The sequence below is a fragment of the Phascolarctos cinereus genome, unplaced genomic scaffold (genome assembly GCF_003287225.1).
Source record: "Phascolarctos cinereus isolate Bilbo 61053 unplaced genomic scaffold, phaCin_HiC Scaffold_5;HRSCAF=322, whole genome shotgun sequence".
Taxonomy (NCBI): domain Eukaryota; kingdom Metazoa; phylum Chordata; class Mammalia; order Diprotodontia; family Phascolarctidae; genus Phascolarctos; species Phascolarctos cinereus.
In genome coordinates, this window is record NW_027555958.1 from 468738063 (window position 1) to 468754033 (window position 15971).

General features: G+C 44.6%; 1 long non-coding RNA gene across 1 annotated transcript; it reads right to left on the reverse strand.

Moving 5' to 3' along the window:
- Positions 1-6948: 6948 nt before the first annotated feature.
- Positions 6949-9652, reverse strand: LOC110212973 (uncharacterized). The gene is made up of 3 exons (XR_013487466.1): positions 9113-9652; positions 8879-9014; positions 6949-8733 (listed from the first exon to the last, which is right to left on the reverse strand). It is a non-coding gene; the product is annotated as an uncharacterized LOC110212973 (long non-coding RNA).
- Between the last annotated feature and the right edge of the window lie 6319 nt (positions 9653-15971).

A 15971-nucleotide genomic window follows, 5' to 3' on the forward strand; every position in this document is an offset into this window, starting at 1 on the left:
TGGGTCCTATATGCAAGGATAACTTGTATAAAATCAATTCAGTATATAACTGATACTCGAATGGTCTAGCTCTTCAGGGTGAGTTAAAAAAAAAAAACAAGGACCCAAAAACCCCAAACCAAGACAGTCTGCAGATCTCCATTTGTTTCAGTGATAAAGAGGTAGAGCTTCATCACTTTCTATTCCCTTTTGGTCTCTTTCCAAAGAACCCTGGTTTCTAGGTCATTGATGTTTTTCCCATGAAGTGGAAAAATAAACCATCTTCAAGTTATCACACCATTTTCTGGAAGGTTTTATGGCTTACTTTGATTTTCTGACTATTTGAATTTCATATCCAACATTGCGAGAGAAAAGAAGAAAACAGGATGTGCCTTTGGGGATAGAATGCTCTCATGAATAGAGTCATATCCATTAATAGCAATGGGTCGCAATCTTCACTAACACAGGGAATATCCACACTGCCGAGATCATGCCTCCGTCAGAGAATCAAAGAATCAGTCAAGTAATGATAGTTAATAGGTTACATTTACAGTAATAAGACATCTAGCATTTTCCAATGACAAAAATCTTTACATGTGTTCATTGATTTGATCTGAGCAACAACCCTGTGAGGTCTGTACCATAAGTATCATCTCCATTTTATAGTTGAGGAAACTGAGGCACAGAAAAGTAACACATCTAAGATCACAGGGTTAGTAACTTGTAGAGCTGAGGCTCGAACCCTGATGTCTTTGCTCTCAGTCTTAGGTTCTTTCAGATTGGTATCCTTTCCCTCCTCTAACTTGCAACAAAACAAATAAAAAGAGAAAGAGACTATGAAAAGTGCCATTGAGATCAGATTTTAAAGCAGACAGAACGGCTTGGGAGAAAACACTACATTTGAAGGGCGGAGCACTGAATTTGGTTCCTGGCCTTCTGCTTACTGATTAAGGGACTATGGCCGCACCTCCATTGTCAACTAAAAGAAAGAGAATACATTAATTTGATGTGGGATAAGCCAGCAGGGGCTTCTATAGTCAAGCTCCTTCTCTGTGACTACATTGGAGTCCTCACGCTGGGACTAGCTCCCATCCCAGGACCCAACGGGAGGAAGTTAAGATGGCCCTTAAAAACATTACAGTGACCCAAATGCATTCTGCAGAAATCTGTTCTGGAAGCTATACACTTTTAAGGGAATTCAAGAGTTTATTCTCTAGGTATTTGATATAAGAGGCTGGTACCTGGACAGTCTTCATGTTACTTCAATACTTAGGGAGAGAAAGGAAAAGTTGCATTTATTTAAGGAAAGGAGGGAAATCCTTGAGAAGGAAATACCTGGAGAGGGAGGAAGGAGAGGCCTCAGTGAGGTCATCTCTCCCTTCCTTGCCCCTACCCCATGCTTTTGGCTGAAGGATGGCCTAGCCAGCTTCCAAGAGGCCATCTTTCCATGGTCTTCCCACCTTCGTCCAAGTCACACCCTTAGACCAGGGGATGGCAGCGGCTGCCTAAAGACGCAATGAAAGATGGACACAGACTCACTGTGATTAAGGACCATTTCTTCACAACTTGATCACGGGAGAAAATCACTTCCATCAGCTCCACAGCTACCTGTGACCTACCCTTTGGTCATATGTGTCCAACCAAACACGAGCCCATTTTCCTCTGGTCTCTGCACATATTTGTGGGAGAGTATGTCATAGACTTCTGAGGGGATGTTTGTACTAACTTTCCTTGTACCAAATTAGTAAACACCCCTTTCTAAAAGCAACTTAAAGCTTGCTGAGTCAATGATTCTCAACTAATAGTCTTGAGGACAGTGGGAGGCACTTCTTTTCCTAAGCATAGGTAACCAAAGAGCAATTATGAGATGGACTTTTCAGAAGTGGTTACCCTTAGGCTTCCCTTAGGAGGAGCTCTCAGTGGCCACTACAGCTTTCCTTAGATGAGAATGACCAGGATGAGGAAGCCAACCCCTGACTTGCCTCACTAGAAGATATTTGTCCTGAGGGAATTGTGTGGACAGTGCAGGACTGAGGGAAAGGTGAGATGCCAGTTTAGCAGTATCACAAAATGTCTTGGGTTTGACATTCCAAGTATCAACTTTCCAGGAAAGTATAATAATAATTACAAGTAATCACTTTATGTTCAGGTCTCAAAGCAAGTATATGAATCTTTTGTGATTTTTTCCCCATTTCTTTTGAGTGGGGAAATAAATAGCTGCCCTATATATATGTTCTTCATAATAGAGTGATTGAGAATTTTTCTACTTCCCTAAGGGGAGACCCAAGCCATGAGCCAGACCTAAGCTCTAAGTGCTCCCGAGTGAGACCCCTCCTCTCTTCAGAGGCCATGCTCCTTTAGGGTTAGACCTGGTCCCTGTAGGTGGGTCTGGATCGAGGGCCCTCTTCAGCGGGAGTGAGCGCTCTAATCCAGCTGAATTGTTATGTTTCTGTGATCTCATTCTATGAGTCTCCAAAATTATGACCTGTCCATGCTTCTGATACTCTGTCATCTTTTCCACATTCTTCCACAGAGGACCAACCCAACTAGCTATTGGCCTTCCCTTATTTCTCTTTAAACAGAGCATCCCAAGAGTCTTAGTGTACTAAAAACACACTTAGCGTATACCTTGTATTTCCTTGGGCAAACTCGGCCCATCCCTTTCTCTAACCCCTCACTGTTGCCACACAATTGGCCCATCTCCTTTTCCTCAATGATTCCCTTATAGCTCTCCTTGAACATAGATTAACTCTGGAAATAAGTCTCCAACAGGAATATGTTCTCCAACAATACCTTTGATTTCAATTAGTTGGGACACCTTAAGAGATGAAGCAGGAACCCCAGAGGTACACCTGGGTGGGGGTGGTTGGGAGAATACAGAGGAAAGGGGTGTGGGTGGGACAGACAAAGGGGTTAAATACATAGCTCACAACTTTTCCTGGGGCTAGTCCCTCCACATCATGTGAAAGGCACCTTTGGAATGTGCTAACCCCTGGGGTAGAACACAGCCACAGAACAGAGTGTGCACTGCCTGCTTGGTCCATGGTCTGCATAGCATCCACCTTGACCTGGTCTCGTTAACACAGCGCTCTGTAAGAGAAGATCCCATAGGAGGTAGCCACCCACACAGACGGTGGAGGCTCACTGAACAGCCTGCCCTTCCTTCTACCAAAATGAGGTGCTGGATTCTTAGAGCGCTGACCCCAAGACTTCTCCTTCCCCTCTCAAAAGTCTCCTCGCCCTTACAGTACAGACAAAGCTCCTAGGCATTTCATTGTTCCCTCATTGTTTATCTTCTCCACTCCATCACAAGCTTCTGGAGGCCAGAAACCTCGTCTTATGTCACAGACTCTTGAGAGGCCGTAGTGAAGCAGGAACCGCCTGATCTGAGATTAGGAGCAACAGGGTTCTGATCCCATCTCAGACACTAACTGGGTGACTGCAGGCAGGTCACCTGATGACTCTGAGCCTCAGTCTTCTCATCTGTGAAAGGGGCATAATAGTGCCTACAATACCCAACTCCTGGGGCTGCTGAGAGTATCAAGTGAGTAGATGTCAAGTGCTTTGTAAATGTTAACTATTATTCACCTGGGATCCAGGAGGGGCTGCAGAGTCTAGCCCACACTGCCTGAGAAGGCTGTCTATGACACACCTCCAGAAGGTGCTCACTCAGGGTTCACTTGAAGACCTGTCGAGAGGGAACCCACTACCTCCCCAGGCAATCTGCGCTACTTTGGGCTAATTCTAATTGGTAATAAAAATAACAATTAGCATTTACATAGCACTTCAAGGTTTGCAAAGCATTCAACAAATATTAACTCATTTTATCCTCATATCCACCCTGGGTGGTTTTACAGATGAAGAAACTGAGGCAGACAAAGGTGAAGCCATTTGCCCAGAGTCACACTACTAGTACATGTCTGAGGCTGGATTTGAACTCAGGTCTTCTGGACACTCTATCCACTGCACCTCAGCTTCCTGATTTCAAGCTTAAATCTGCCTCTTTGTGCCTTCTACCCATTATGTCTAGTTATGCCCTCTGGAGAAAAAGAGACAAGTCGAAGAGCGCTTTCCCATGAAAGCTCTTAAAATCCTCAAGGACAGAGGGGCAGCTAGATGGCGCAGTGGATAGAGCACCGGCCCTGGAGTCGGCAGGACCTGAGTTCAAATCAGACATTTATTAGCCATTTGTGTGACCCTGGGCAAGTCACTTAACCACCATCACTCCAAAATAAAAACAAAACAAAAATACTCAAGGACAGCTATCAGCCCAGCCACCCACACACATCCCCAGGTCCTTCGGCCAGTCTTCCAGGATATTACAGACCCCCTCCTCTGGTCTGACGGCGCCTACACTGTAGACATGGATCCTTGCTCTCCAGATACCGACTTAGAAAATCACATAGTCGCTTTATCTGTGTATTATTGTATTTTATTTATTTGTTCAGACATTTCCTAATTTCATTTTAAATATGGTTCAGGCCCCACTTGAGTGTGGTAGGAACAAACCCTTTCGTTTGACATTTCTGTTCTAGAGGGTCTCCAGGCTATCACTATCCTTCCTAAAATCTGATGGACAAGACGGAAACATAATTACCCTAAACGGGCCTGAATAGACCAATCACTTCCTTAGTCTAGGATGCTACACCTCCCTTGATGCAGCCCAAGATCACAATAGCTTACTTGGTTGATGAATTGTGAGTTATCTGGAGCTTGTGGTCCACTGAGACGCCCAGATCTGCTTCAGATGAACTATTGGCTAGCCATACCTCTCTCATCTCATCCTCACAATGCTGATTTTTTTTTAAAAGAAGATAGGTGGCACAGCGGCTAGAAGGATGAACCTGAAGTGAGAGAGATCTAAGTTCAAATCCAGCCTTAGAGTGACCCTGAGCAAATCACTTTATCTCTGTGTGCCTCAGTTTCCTCCTCTTAAAATGGGGTTAATAACAGCAGTTTCTTCTCAGGATTGTTTTAAGGAGCAAATGAGTTAATATGTGTAAAACGCTTTATAAATACTAGATATTACCATTTAAACCTGAGTAGGAGTTTATATTCATCCCTGTAACAATTCATCCAATAGCCTATTGAGACCTCTCTCAATCCAGACACTGCCTTTCTATTTGCGACTTTCTGAGTCACGGGGATCCAGGTCCCAGCTTGGTGCCAGCAGATCATCCATCCCTTCATCTGGGTTATTAACAAAAAATGTGAAAGGCGAGAGGGATGAGCCCAGCCTGGGGGTGGGGTAGGGGTGGGGTAGGGGAGAGAGATGCCCCCAGAAAGCTGCCTTACAGGACCCAGAGCCATGAATCTGTCACTTTTGGGTCCAGCCCTTTGACCACTTCCCACCGAGGAGCTGAGGGCGTGATCACCTAGTCGATCCCTCCATCTTGGCCCAGGCTTCATCCAATGCTTGCTGAACTCGAGGTAAATGATATTTTCTGCTGCACTACCAGCCCAATATCCCTGTCCAAAAGGGAAATGAGGTTGGCCCAGCATGACCTCTTCTCCTGAAGCCGTGCTGGCTCTCTGTGATCACCACTTCCTTTTCTAGATGTTCATTAATGACCTCTTTAAAAATACATTTTGGAAGTTTACCAGGAATCCAGGTCAAGCTCACAGGCCTAGAGTTTGCCGCTTTCACTCTACTCCCTTTTTTAAAAAAGGCCATTTGCTCTTCTGCCTGGCAGCACCTCTCCTGTCTGCCACAGTGTTTCAGATGTCTCTGACAGGGGCTCAGTAGTCACATTTCCCAGTCATTTCAGGGGCTTGGGCTGTCCTTCTGGACCTGGTTACTTTAACTTTGTTGAAATTTCAGCTCCTGGGGAGTCAAAGTTGTCTCATTTTTATATTTATGTCCCTGGAACCTAGCATTGTGCCTGGCACATAGTGGCCACTTAAAAAATGTTGATTGATTGACCAGAGCTCACAAATCTTCCCTCTCCGTTTGGGTTTCAACCCTTTCTTAGCCATTTTGGTTTGGTTTGGTTTTCATATTTTCCCTTGACTTTATATCATTCTCCTTTGCAGAAAGAATGTTGACAAGAGCTACACAGAATAGGGAAGGAATAGATGGAGTGTGCTCGGAATTACTGGAGGAAATGCCCACCTCAATGAGCTCCCTGATTCACTGTGGAACATTAAAGGGCATTCCGAACCTTTCTAGATTGGTCAAACACTCCAGAGCCTATGCTCTGATCTGCCTCAATGCCAAGAACCTAGGATCATGGTGTGCCCTCCCCACTATAACGAGGCTCTTCTTTGGCAGCTTGTTAATCTGCCTCCTGAATCTGCTTCCAAACATTTAGAAATTCTGTACATCATTATACACAGATGCCCAGAGAAAGCAAGGATGGTGTCCAGTCCCTCACATGGACTCCCATCACTGAACTCAAGAAAGCATGTGGTCAAAGTCATACGATGGGGCAGGCATGGATGAGCGATGATGGGCACCATTTGAGGAACATCGAGAGATGAAATCCCAGGCTCAGTGGAGGGCATGATCATAATCATCAGCAAACATTTATTAAGGCTTAGATTGGAATGAGCATCACCCTCTGTGTTGAGTACTGCAGCTCAGTCCACTAGGACCCACTGGGATAATTGATCTTTACAGATGGTACTTAAAGCTAATAGTGGCTTTAGCTGAGAACATTTTAATGGCTGAAATATTTAATGGGAATTCAAAATTAATTTCTTTTTCTCATGTAATTTAGCTGTCATAAAAATCACTTTTGCGTGTTAGAGTGTAAAGAACCAATTTACTGCACACAGTAACTTAATTGGCACCACTATTTCTGTGTGGCATGAATAGACACGCTGGTGTGATTTCCATAGCCATGAAACTCCTTAATCCCTCAGCAATCACAAGCCCCACAACCGTAGGCTTTCCTTGTTAAAAGTGTTCATGTAACATTTTGATTTTGAGTTAACAAAAGAACCAGATAAAAGAAGTCGAGGCTCATGGGCGAACAAACTATGCATGAGAATGTAATGGCATATTATAGTAACATAAGAAACAACAAATATGAGGAATTCTTTTTCACGAGAATCCTTGAAAGAATCGATGTGAGGCATGAATATGCTGTGCTGTGAACTGGTCCACCCCTTCTGGAAAACAAATTGAAAACATGCAAGAAAGATGACTAAATTCTCCATACTCCTTGACTCAGACATTTTACTAATGGGCATATGCCCCAACAAGGTCGAAAATAGAAAGGACAGTCCTATAGACACCAAAATATTCATAGCTTTTGTGGGAGCAAAGAACTGGAAATAGATTATGTGTCCACTGATTGGAAAATAGCTAAACAAACTGTGACATATGAACGTGAAGGAATTTTCCTTCATCTTAAGAGGCAATGGATATGAAGAATTCAGAGAAGCACGGAAAGACCTATATGAACTGATGCAAAGTGCAAACAACATTACCAAGAAAACAAGGTCAAAGGGGCAGCTAGGTGGCACAGTAGATAGATAACCGGCCCTGGTGTCAAGAGGACCTGAGTTCAAATGTGGCCCCAGACACATAACGCTCACTAGCTGTGTGACTCTGGGCAAATCATTTAACTCCAATTGCCCTCACCAAAAAAAAAAAAGAAAAAAAAAGAAAACAAGTTCAAACAGGAAGAACAAAAACCCAAAACTTCACACAGGGCAACTTTTAATGATGACTTCACCCTGAACAAGAAGTGAGACATCTTACGTCCTCCCCTCCTTCCTAGTGGCAGGCCACCATGCTTGCGAAACATTCTACATACAGCACTGTCAGACTCAATGGCTGAGTTTGCTGATGTTTTCTCCTCTTTCTAATTCTTGATAGTTCACTGGAGAGCATAACAGGAGAAATGTATTTGGAAGTGAAAGTGATGTCAAAACAAAAGACATCAGTGAAATGTTTAAAAAGTAATGTAAAGTGCTAATATACTATGCCATGAGTTGACCTAACCCTTCTGGAAAAACAAGTAAATAAACTTGAAATTATGCAAGAAAGGTCACAAAACTTCCCACAGTTATTGACTCAGATATTTCCACTACTGGGTATAGTCCCTAATGATATCAAAGAAAGAAAGAAGAGTACTATATATGCACCATAATATTCATGGCAACACTTTTTGTGTGGTAGTGAAAAACAGGAAATGAAGTGAATGCCCATTAATTGGACAATGGCTGTACAAATCATGGTTTAAGAATGCAATGGAACATTCTCTTCCCTTAAGAAACAACATGTGAAATTCAGAGAAGCATGAGAAGAGTTGTGTGAACTGATGCAGAGCAAAATAAAGCACTAGGATAACAGTTAACAGAATGACTACAGTCATGCAGGGGAGAAAAACTCTAAAAGGCAGTTGAACTCAGATGAATGAGTATGACCAGGACTAGGTTCTGGAGAAGAGATGATAAAGCAGTCTTAGCTGAAATCTTGACTTCTGTAGAAAGCCTTCCTCTGTCATCCTTGGTGCTAGGATCTTTGCAGACCATCTCCAATTTATCCTGTGTTGTTTGTACACACATAGTTGTTTGCATTTTGTCTCCCCATTAGATTGGGAGCACCTTGAGGGCAGGGGACGGTTCCTGCCTTTCTTTGTAAGCCCAGCGTTTAACAGAATGCCTGATGTGTAGTAGGAACTTGGTAAATGTTTGTTGACTCCATGGAAAGGTGGGAATGACAGGAGCAGAATGTTGTATATGATGATCATTTTGTTGAACTGTGTGCTTAAATGTTCCAAGAGTTCCAAAATCGAAGGGCCACTTGGGGGAAATAATTATAGTGTAAGAAGCAAAGGACACCAACAAAAATTTTAAAAGTTAGTGAATAAAAAGAAAGAAAACACCCCCCCCCAAAAAAACACAACAAATGAAAGCATCCTACCCTGTGTGATGCTCATAAACATACCAGAATTTCAAACCACATCAAACTTCAAAGTTCAGCACTATGGAAATCAGCAGTAATTTCAATCAAATCCAGTGTACAGAAAAGGTGGTGTGTCAAACAGCCTAGTGGGTCCTTTCCATGATCCCTGGGAGCATTCCTGAGATCCACACAAAAAGGGAATTACTTGCAGCAGCCCAGAAAATTACAAACGTAAGGATTACAAGCAGAAATCTGTGAGAAAGAGGAGACGCTTACCCGTACACTTTTGGCAAGCGATCAAAGGCAGCTGTAGTGACGGCGGCCAGATGGAGATCAGATGACAACTCTGGGTTCCTAATGATCTCCAGCATTCTGGCGAAGGGGTGGGGGCGGGCGACAGTCAGGGGAAGTGGGAGGGGCCAGCTTTATTGGCCGCCCCCCACCCCCACCCCGGCCAATCTGCAGCCCATCGGCTTTATTTGACGTCAGCTCAAACCTTCGGAAACATAACATGCTGACCAGCTGTTCGAGCCTGAAAGAGGCCGCTCCTCCCCCACCCTGACCTCCCTTCCTCCCTCTCTGGGCCAGTTCGCTAAGAGCTACCAGTTCATCTGAGTTCCCTGCAGCAAGGAGAACCCAGATGTTGCTGCTGCTGGCGATGATCCGAACAGAGCTGGAAAACACAGGAAACCCCCCAGGAGAAAATGAAACGAAGCGCATTCGGCAGGAAACTCGCCGGCCACCTCGAACAAGGCTCTTGTGGCCTTTCTTTCATTGCCAGACTTCCTAAAAGGGGTCTCTTCCTGTAACCTCCAACTCTCCCCCCCATCCCCACCAGCCCACCCACTCACTAGGGCCTCGGCCCCTTGCCATGGAGCATCTGCCCTCATCCCTGAGCTTCCCAACCAACCGGACATCAACAGCCTCCTCACTGCCCTCATTGACCTGGGCTTTTCTGAAGCCTTTAACATCAGCCACCCCCCAACTCCTCTGCCAGAAGCTCTCCCCTCTTTCAGATTTTGTGACACCGGTCACTGGTTGTCCTCCGACCTTTCTGACCAATCCTCTTGGATCTTTTCCGTTGATTCACCTTCAGCTTCTGGTGCCCATCTCTATAGGTTCTGTAGGAATTCTTTCATTCTCTCTCTCTCTCTCTCTCTCTCTCTCTCTCTCTCTCTCTCTCTCTCTTTCTTTAGGCAATTGGGGTTAAGTGACTTGCCCAGGGTCACACAGCTAGTAAGTGTCAAGTGTTTGGTCTGAGGCTGGATTTGAACTCAGGTCCTCCTGACTTCAGGGCAGGTGCTGCTCCACCTAGCTGCCCCCATTTTCTCTCTACTCTTGTGATTTCATTTATTCCCACAGTTTAAAAATCACCTACTCTGCTTCTGAACTATATTTAAAAATGTGTGTGCATGTGTGGATATGTATATTATATATCATATTATTACACTATATTACAGTATAAAATGTATTATACTATGTTATGACATAACACAGTATAATATGCATTATAACATAATATATAATATATTGCATGTCATACTATATTATAACAATATATGTATGATAATATAGTATAATAATGCATGATACTAATATAACATACAGTATAATGAAATATATAATGACATAACTTGTGGGGTACTGTTGCAATATATTATATTTTGTGTAATATATTATCTTGCTATATCAATATAGTATAACATATTATTATACTATGACATATATTATATATGCATAAAAATATATACACTGTAATATATGTTACATTTTGAACCTCCAGACTAGAGCAGAATTTTCAATTGCTTACTGAAAAAAGAGGGCTTTAAGAAAAATAAAGTCTATTCAGCTCAACAAGTATTTAAGTACTTATTGCCAAACATAGCTAAGGGACAAAAAACCCCAAGGAATGGAGGAGTCATTATTCAGGGTGCAAAGAGCAATGATAACAGGTCACAGAAAAATGAAACTATTCCACTTTCATTTGGGCTCTGTTTTCTCTACAAGAAGAATAATCTTCAGTAGGAACAGGGAAGAAAAGCCAGGAGAGGAGGAGGAGGTTCCTGGCTGCCCTCAAGTCACCAGGCTCAGATAAACTATGGCCCAGGAGAATTAAGAACTTGTAAATACAGTTGCTACAGTTGGTGACCTTTGAAAAACCTCGGCCAATGGGGGAGGTGACAGAAAATTCCAGTTGAACCAACGTTGTCCTAACTTTCAAAAAAGGAAAAGAGAATTCTTCCAGCTCTAGACCGTGGGACTCTGGCAATTTCTGGCAAAACTCTACATCAAAATGTAGGTCATAGTGGTGTGTGCCTATAATCCCAGCTACTTGGAGGCTGAGACTGAAAGATCTTTTCAGTTTGGGAGCTTTGAGCTGCAGCGGGTCAGATCAATGTGGCCACAGCTTCAAGCTTAGCATGAAATGTGGCGAGCCCTAGACATGGGACTCCACCAGGTTGCCTGAGGAGGAACAGACTGGCCCAGGGGAGAAAATTAGGCAGGTCAAACCTCTTGGGCCAATCACAGTGAGATTGGGACCAGAAGTACCTCGACCCTTTCCAGCCTGGGCAAGATAGGGAGACCCAGTATTAAAAAAAAGTTTAATTGTTTTAAATCTACGGCAGATAGTGCTGTGCGATGACCATCCTAACCCCTACTTGCACTGGAGGAAGGGCTAGTCATGGATCCCCAAGGGGCTCTAGGGGTGTCCTGAAGTGTTGGATAAATACTGCTTCTATTTTATATAGCTTAAGAGATCACAGGTTTTCCAACGCATTTATTGGCTGAATATCAACTTAGTTCCCTAACTCAGTTAAGTTTTTAAAGGAAACATTTTAAGGTGGTATTAAAAGGATAGAAGTGGATGGTTTGTTCAGAGAGGATGAGCAGCTCTGGTGGGAGGCTGCCCAATCCTTTTGAGGGTTGGCGCCCACCTGTCACCCAGCTCTCACCTTAGCACGCACAGTGATTACACACTGCTAAAACCATCCCAGCGGATGGGCTAAACCAGATTGAGGGTAACCGACAAGCCTCCAACCCATTGGGGAGGGAGGGAGATTCGTAATGGGAAGACAAGAACAGCTTGTTCCAATGGCCGTGAAGGCGGCTGAAGCAGGGGCTGGGGAGAGCTTAGAGCTTGGTTAGACATTAAAGACACGGAGGTCATCCAGGGCCTCCTGGACCTTTGCCATTCATCTTGACTTTTGTCCCGCCACTGGACTTGGGTGACTCTGGAAGAGAGAGTGGGGCTGAGCACACTGTTCAGGTCTGCCTCACTTAGAGCCAATCCACACGCAAGTCAAGGCGTCAGCCATGATGTCATCGGTCCTCTTCGAAAATGAAGAGCAACCAACACTCAGAAGCCTCATTTTCTCATCTCTAAAATGAGGAGGAGAGACGAGATGGCCTCCAGGGTCTCTGCCAGCCTGGACTTGTGACGTCTATGATTCCTCAGTAGTGAAGATCCCAGCCTGCCACATCTTCTCATCCCACCATAAATCCTTTATGAAATTCTCCCTAACGTGGTGGCCTTTAGCAACACACAGACATAGTTCAGTTGTCACCTCATTTGTCGTTGACAAGGTTTTCACATTTAGAGGACCAAACGATCAACAGATAAGATAGATATGTGTATGCATATATACACATACATACATATATGTGTGTGTTTGTATACACACACATATACGTATAAGTGTGTGTGTGTATGTATATAGTCTAGAAACAGACATTCCTAGCATCCTCTGACCCCTTTTCTGCCAATCTACAACTCTCACTATAGAAGGGGAAGGGCTACATTTTGTACTTATATCTGCTCTACTGCCAAAGAATTCAATCAGCAAGATGTTTACCTACTCACTTAAATACCACCCACTTTATTAAGCATTATCTACTTAAGCCCCACCCAGTCCTTAAGTACTATCTCACTTTTTCCTGCCCCTCCCAGGTGCCAGGCACTATACAAGGTGCTGAAGATACAAATACAAAGAATGACACTCGTGCCTACGGTATTGCGTTATAAAATAAATGTATCTATATTTGATAAAAAAATATATAGTTAATAAATACAAATAGATACAAAGTTATGAAGCACAAGGTTCTTTGAGAAGAAAGGTACAAGCAGTTGGAAGGCTGGAGAAAGGCTTCTTGCAGAAGATGGCGCCCGAGGCGAATCTTAAAGGTAGAGACAGGTTATTGGAGAGGAGGAGGGAGTGCATGCCAGGCAGGAGAGATAGCCAAGCACAGGCACAGAGATGGAGGGCCATGAGGGAGCACAGAGGGAACTTATCTTTGGCCAGACTACTAGTACTGCAACTGTAACCTTAAATGAGTGCTAGGCTGGCTCTCAGGGAGCAGACAGAATCTGCTGCTGAGACCATGCTCAAAGACCATTCCATTTGGCAGAACCTCTACAATATGTCCTCTCTTGCAACAGCCTTTGAAAACATAGGTTCACCTCAGTGACACAGTGAGGCATGAGGGTAAGCCTTTCGTGGAGGGGCTAGACGACAGCTATGAACATAAAGGGCCTGGGGTCACCCAAAGGCCAACAGAGAGACATTCAGGTGTGTGTGGCTTAAAACATAACATTAAGCAAGCATTGCAAACCAACACGGATGCACCATAGGGATGTCAGACCAGAAAAGGTGGCAGGTTGGTTGGCCATGAGCAGGATAACCACTGGGCAGCCTGAGCACTCCACTAGTGTCCAGGTAATGTCAAGAGACCTAGAGGTAGCATTCTGAGCTGATCCCCTGAGGAGGCTTTATTAGAGATCACGGGCAAAAGTCTGTCTCACAGCTTAAGAAGGCTTGCAATGGTTGTAATCTGCCTAGCTGAAGGGAATAACCACTGGAAAATAAAGAAGAGAAATCATTTTATTAAATACCTACTCTGTGCCTGCAAGCCCTGGGGATAGAAATATCTCTCTAGGTGTTCACATTCTGGTTGGGGGAGGGGAGATGTCGGAATGTTCACGGGCCAATCAGTTGGAAAAGCCCAGGGATGCTAATGGTGCAACCACAGGGCAAGAGACAAGACCCGGGGACCCTGAGGGGGCACTGACCAATGACGTGCATGCAATTGCAGACCCATCAAATTATCCGAGTAAGAAATAACTGGAAATTCCATTGATGGGTTATCTGTGTCCACATTACATGTTTTATTGGCATTCTCCACATTGGCAATGTCTAGGGTACCCCAACAGCTACTGTATGGGCACTTGGGCCCCAAATCTTAGCCAAACAGAGCAAAAACAGGTCTTAGCGGGGGGAGGAGGGTATTGAAGGAGAAAAAAGAAGATGAAAAAGTCAGTTTATGAGGAGATATTTGCTGTTCACCTTGAGTAAATAACAGTCCTTGCCAATATTCAGCTCTCCACTGGGGGAAAAAAAAGCCTGAATATAGCAAGGCAGCCTAAAATCTGTGGGATGGCTTTGGGTCGCCACCATCATTCCCATATAAGCCATTACTGCAGACCTTATCCCCTTGGACCCATACAGAGCCTTGAGCCTGTGAATTTGAGACAGCCACAAGAACACGATTCTGAGCAGTCTTTGCTTTGCTCATTTAGTTGAATAGATCTAAGCAGTGTAAAAAGATAACTTTTTGTTTAAAGCAGTCCTTTGGCGAGGCAGCGATCTTGGAGAGAAGGAAGGAAAGGACTTGGCGTCTACCAGTAATCTGAGAAGACCTGCACCACGGAGCAGTGCCTGGTGAACTCATTTCCCACCTTGGAAAGGCTCTTCCCCGTGGAGATTTACCCTGCTGCAGATTTTCAACAAGTCTCGCCCAGGACCACAGATGGGCTTCTGTTGACAGTTTGCTTACGAGATATGAACCTAATCCTGGCAAACGAAGTCGCCAATCCTGTTGCTAGGGATAATGAGAGTGGTGACAAATTAACCAAACTCGACTCAGACGGCTGCTGAACAATGACCCCACCTGGGCTTCCACGTTGTGCCATCTGCTGCCCTGATTCCTGCTCCCGAAGCAAGAGTTCCCACCATCTCACAGGTGGGATGCCTTGGCTAAGCTGATGTTGCCACGCAGAATCATTAAGCCCCCATGGTTTCCTAAGCAGGCCTGGAGGTCACATTGTAATACTGCACTCTCTGGGACATACAAGCACCACTGAGAGACAGTGAAAGTTTCAAAACATCAAACACCAAGAGAGAGTCCAGTGAAACTGTTCATGACTGAAGGGGCAGCATGGGTAATGGAAAAGCAGCGTAGGGGCATCTAGGTGGCTCAGTGGATAGAGCTCTGGGCCTGAAGTCAGGAAGACTTAGGTTCAAATGTGAACTCAGACACTTACTAGCATTATGACCCTGGGCAAGTCACTTGACCCTGTTTGTGTCAGTTTCCTCATCTGTAAAATGAGCTGGAGAAGGAAAGGGCAAACCACTCCAGGATCTCTACAAAGAAAACCCTAAATGGGGTCACAGAGAGTCGGACACGCCTGAAATGACTCACCGATAGTGTGGGTAAGCTGAGTGCGTAAAGAGCTGGGCAGGTACTAGCAGAATCTGGCCTCTAGAGTAGGTTCAGATGCCACCTTTTTGCTTCCTAGCTTTGTGGCCATGGACAAGTGAGAGTTTGGCCCGGATGTTTTCTGAGCTCCTTCAGTGACCCTATGACTCAGGGAGATCTGTGCTTGATCCTGCCCTGTGTGATGGAGGGCAAGGCATCTCATCCCTCTGTGCCTCGGGTGACTGGCTAGGACTTGCTACAGGTTTGTAGAAATAGAGCCTGAAGGGACCTCCAAGGACAGCTAGTTGAAAGCCCTCATCTCACAGGCCCAAGCAATAGCAAGTGATGTGGCCCAGGTCACGTAGGTGGTAGCAGGATTCCGATTCAGACTGTGGTCCAGCATTCCCTCCTCTCTTATCTGCTGTGCCATAAAATGGAGAGAGGCATTGTCCTCACTGGCCTCAAAAGATAAATATGACAGTTACTATGAGCCTCATTTTACAGATGAAAAAACTGAAGGGACAGAGCTTAACGTACTGGCCACACTAGCAAGCGTAAAGAGGAATCCCAACCTTGGGCCGGCACTGGGCCCTGCTGTGATCTATGAATCAGCCTCATCAATTTACAGTCGACGTAGGATGCAGTTGGACTAAATTGAATG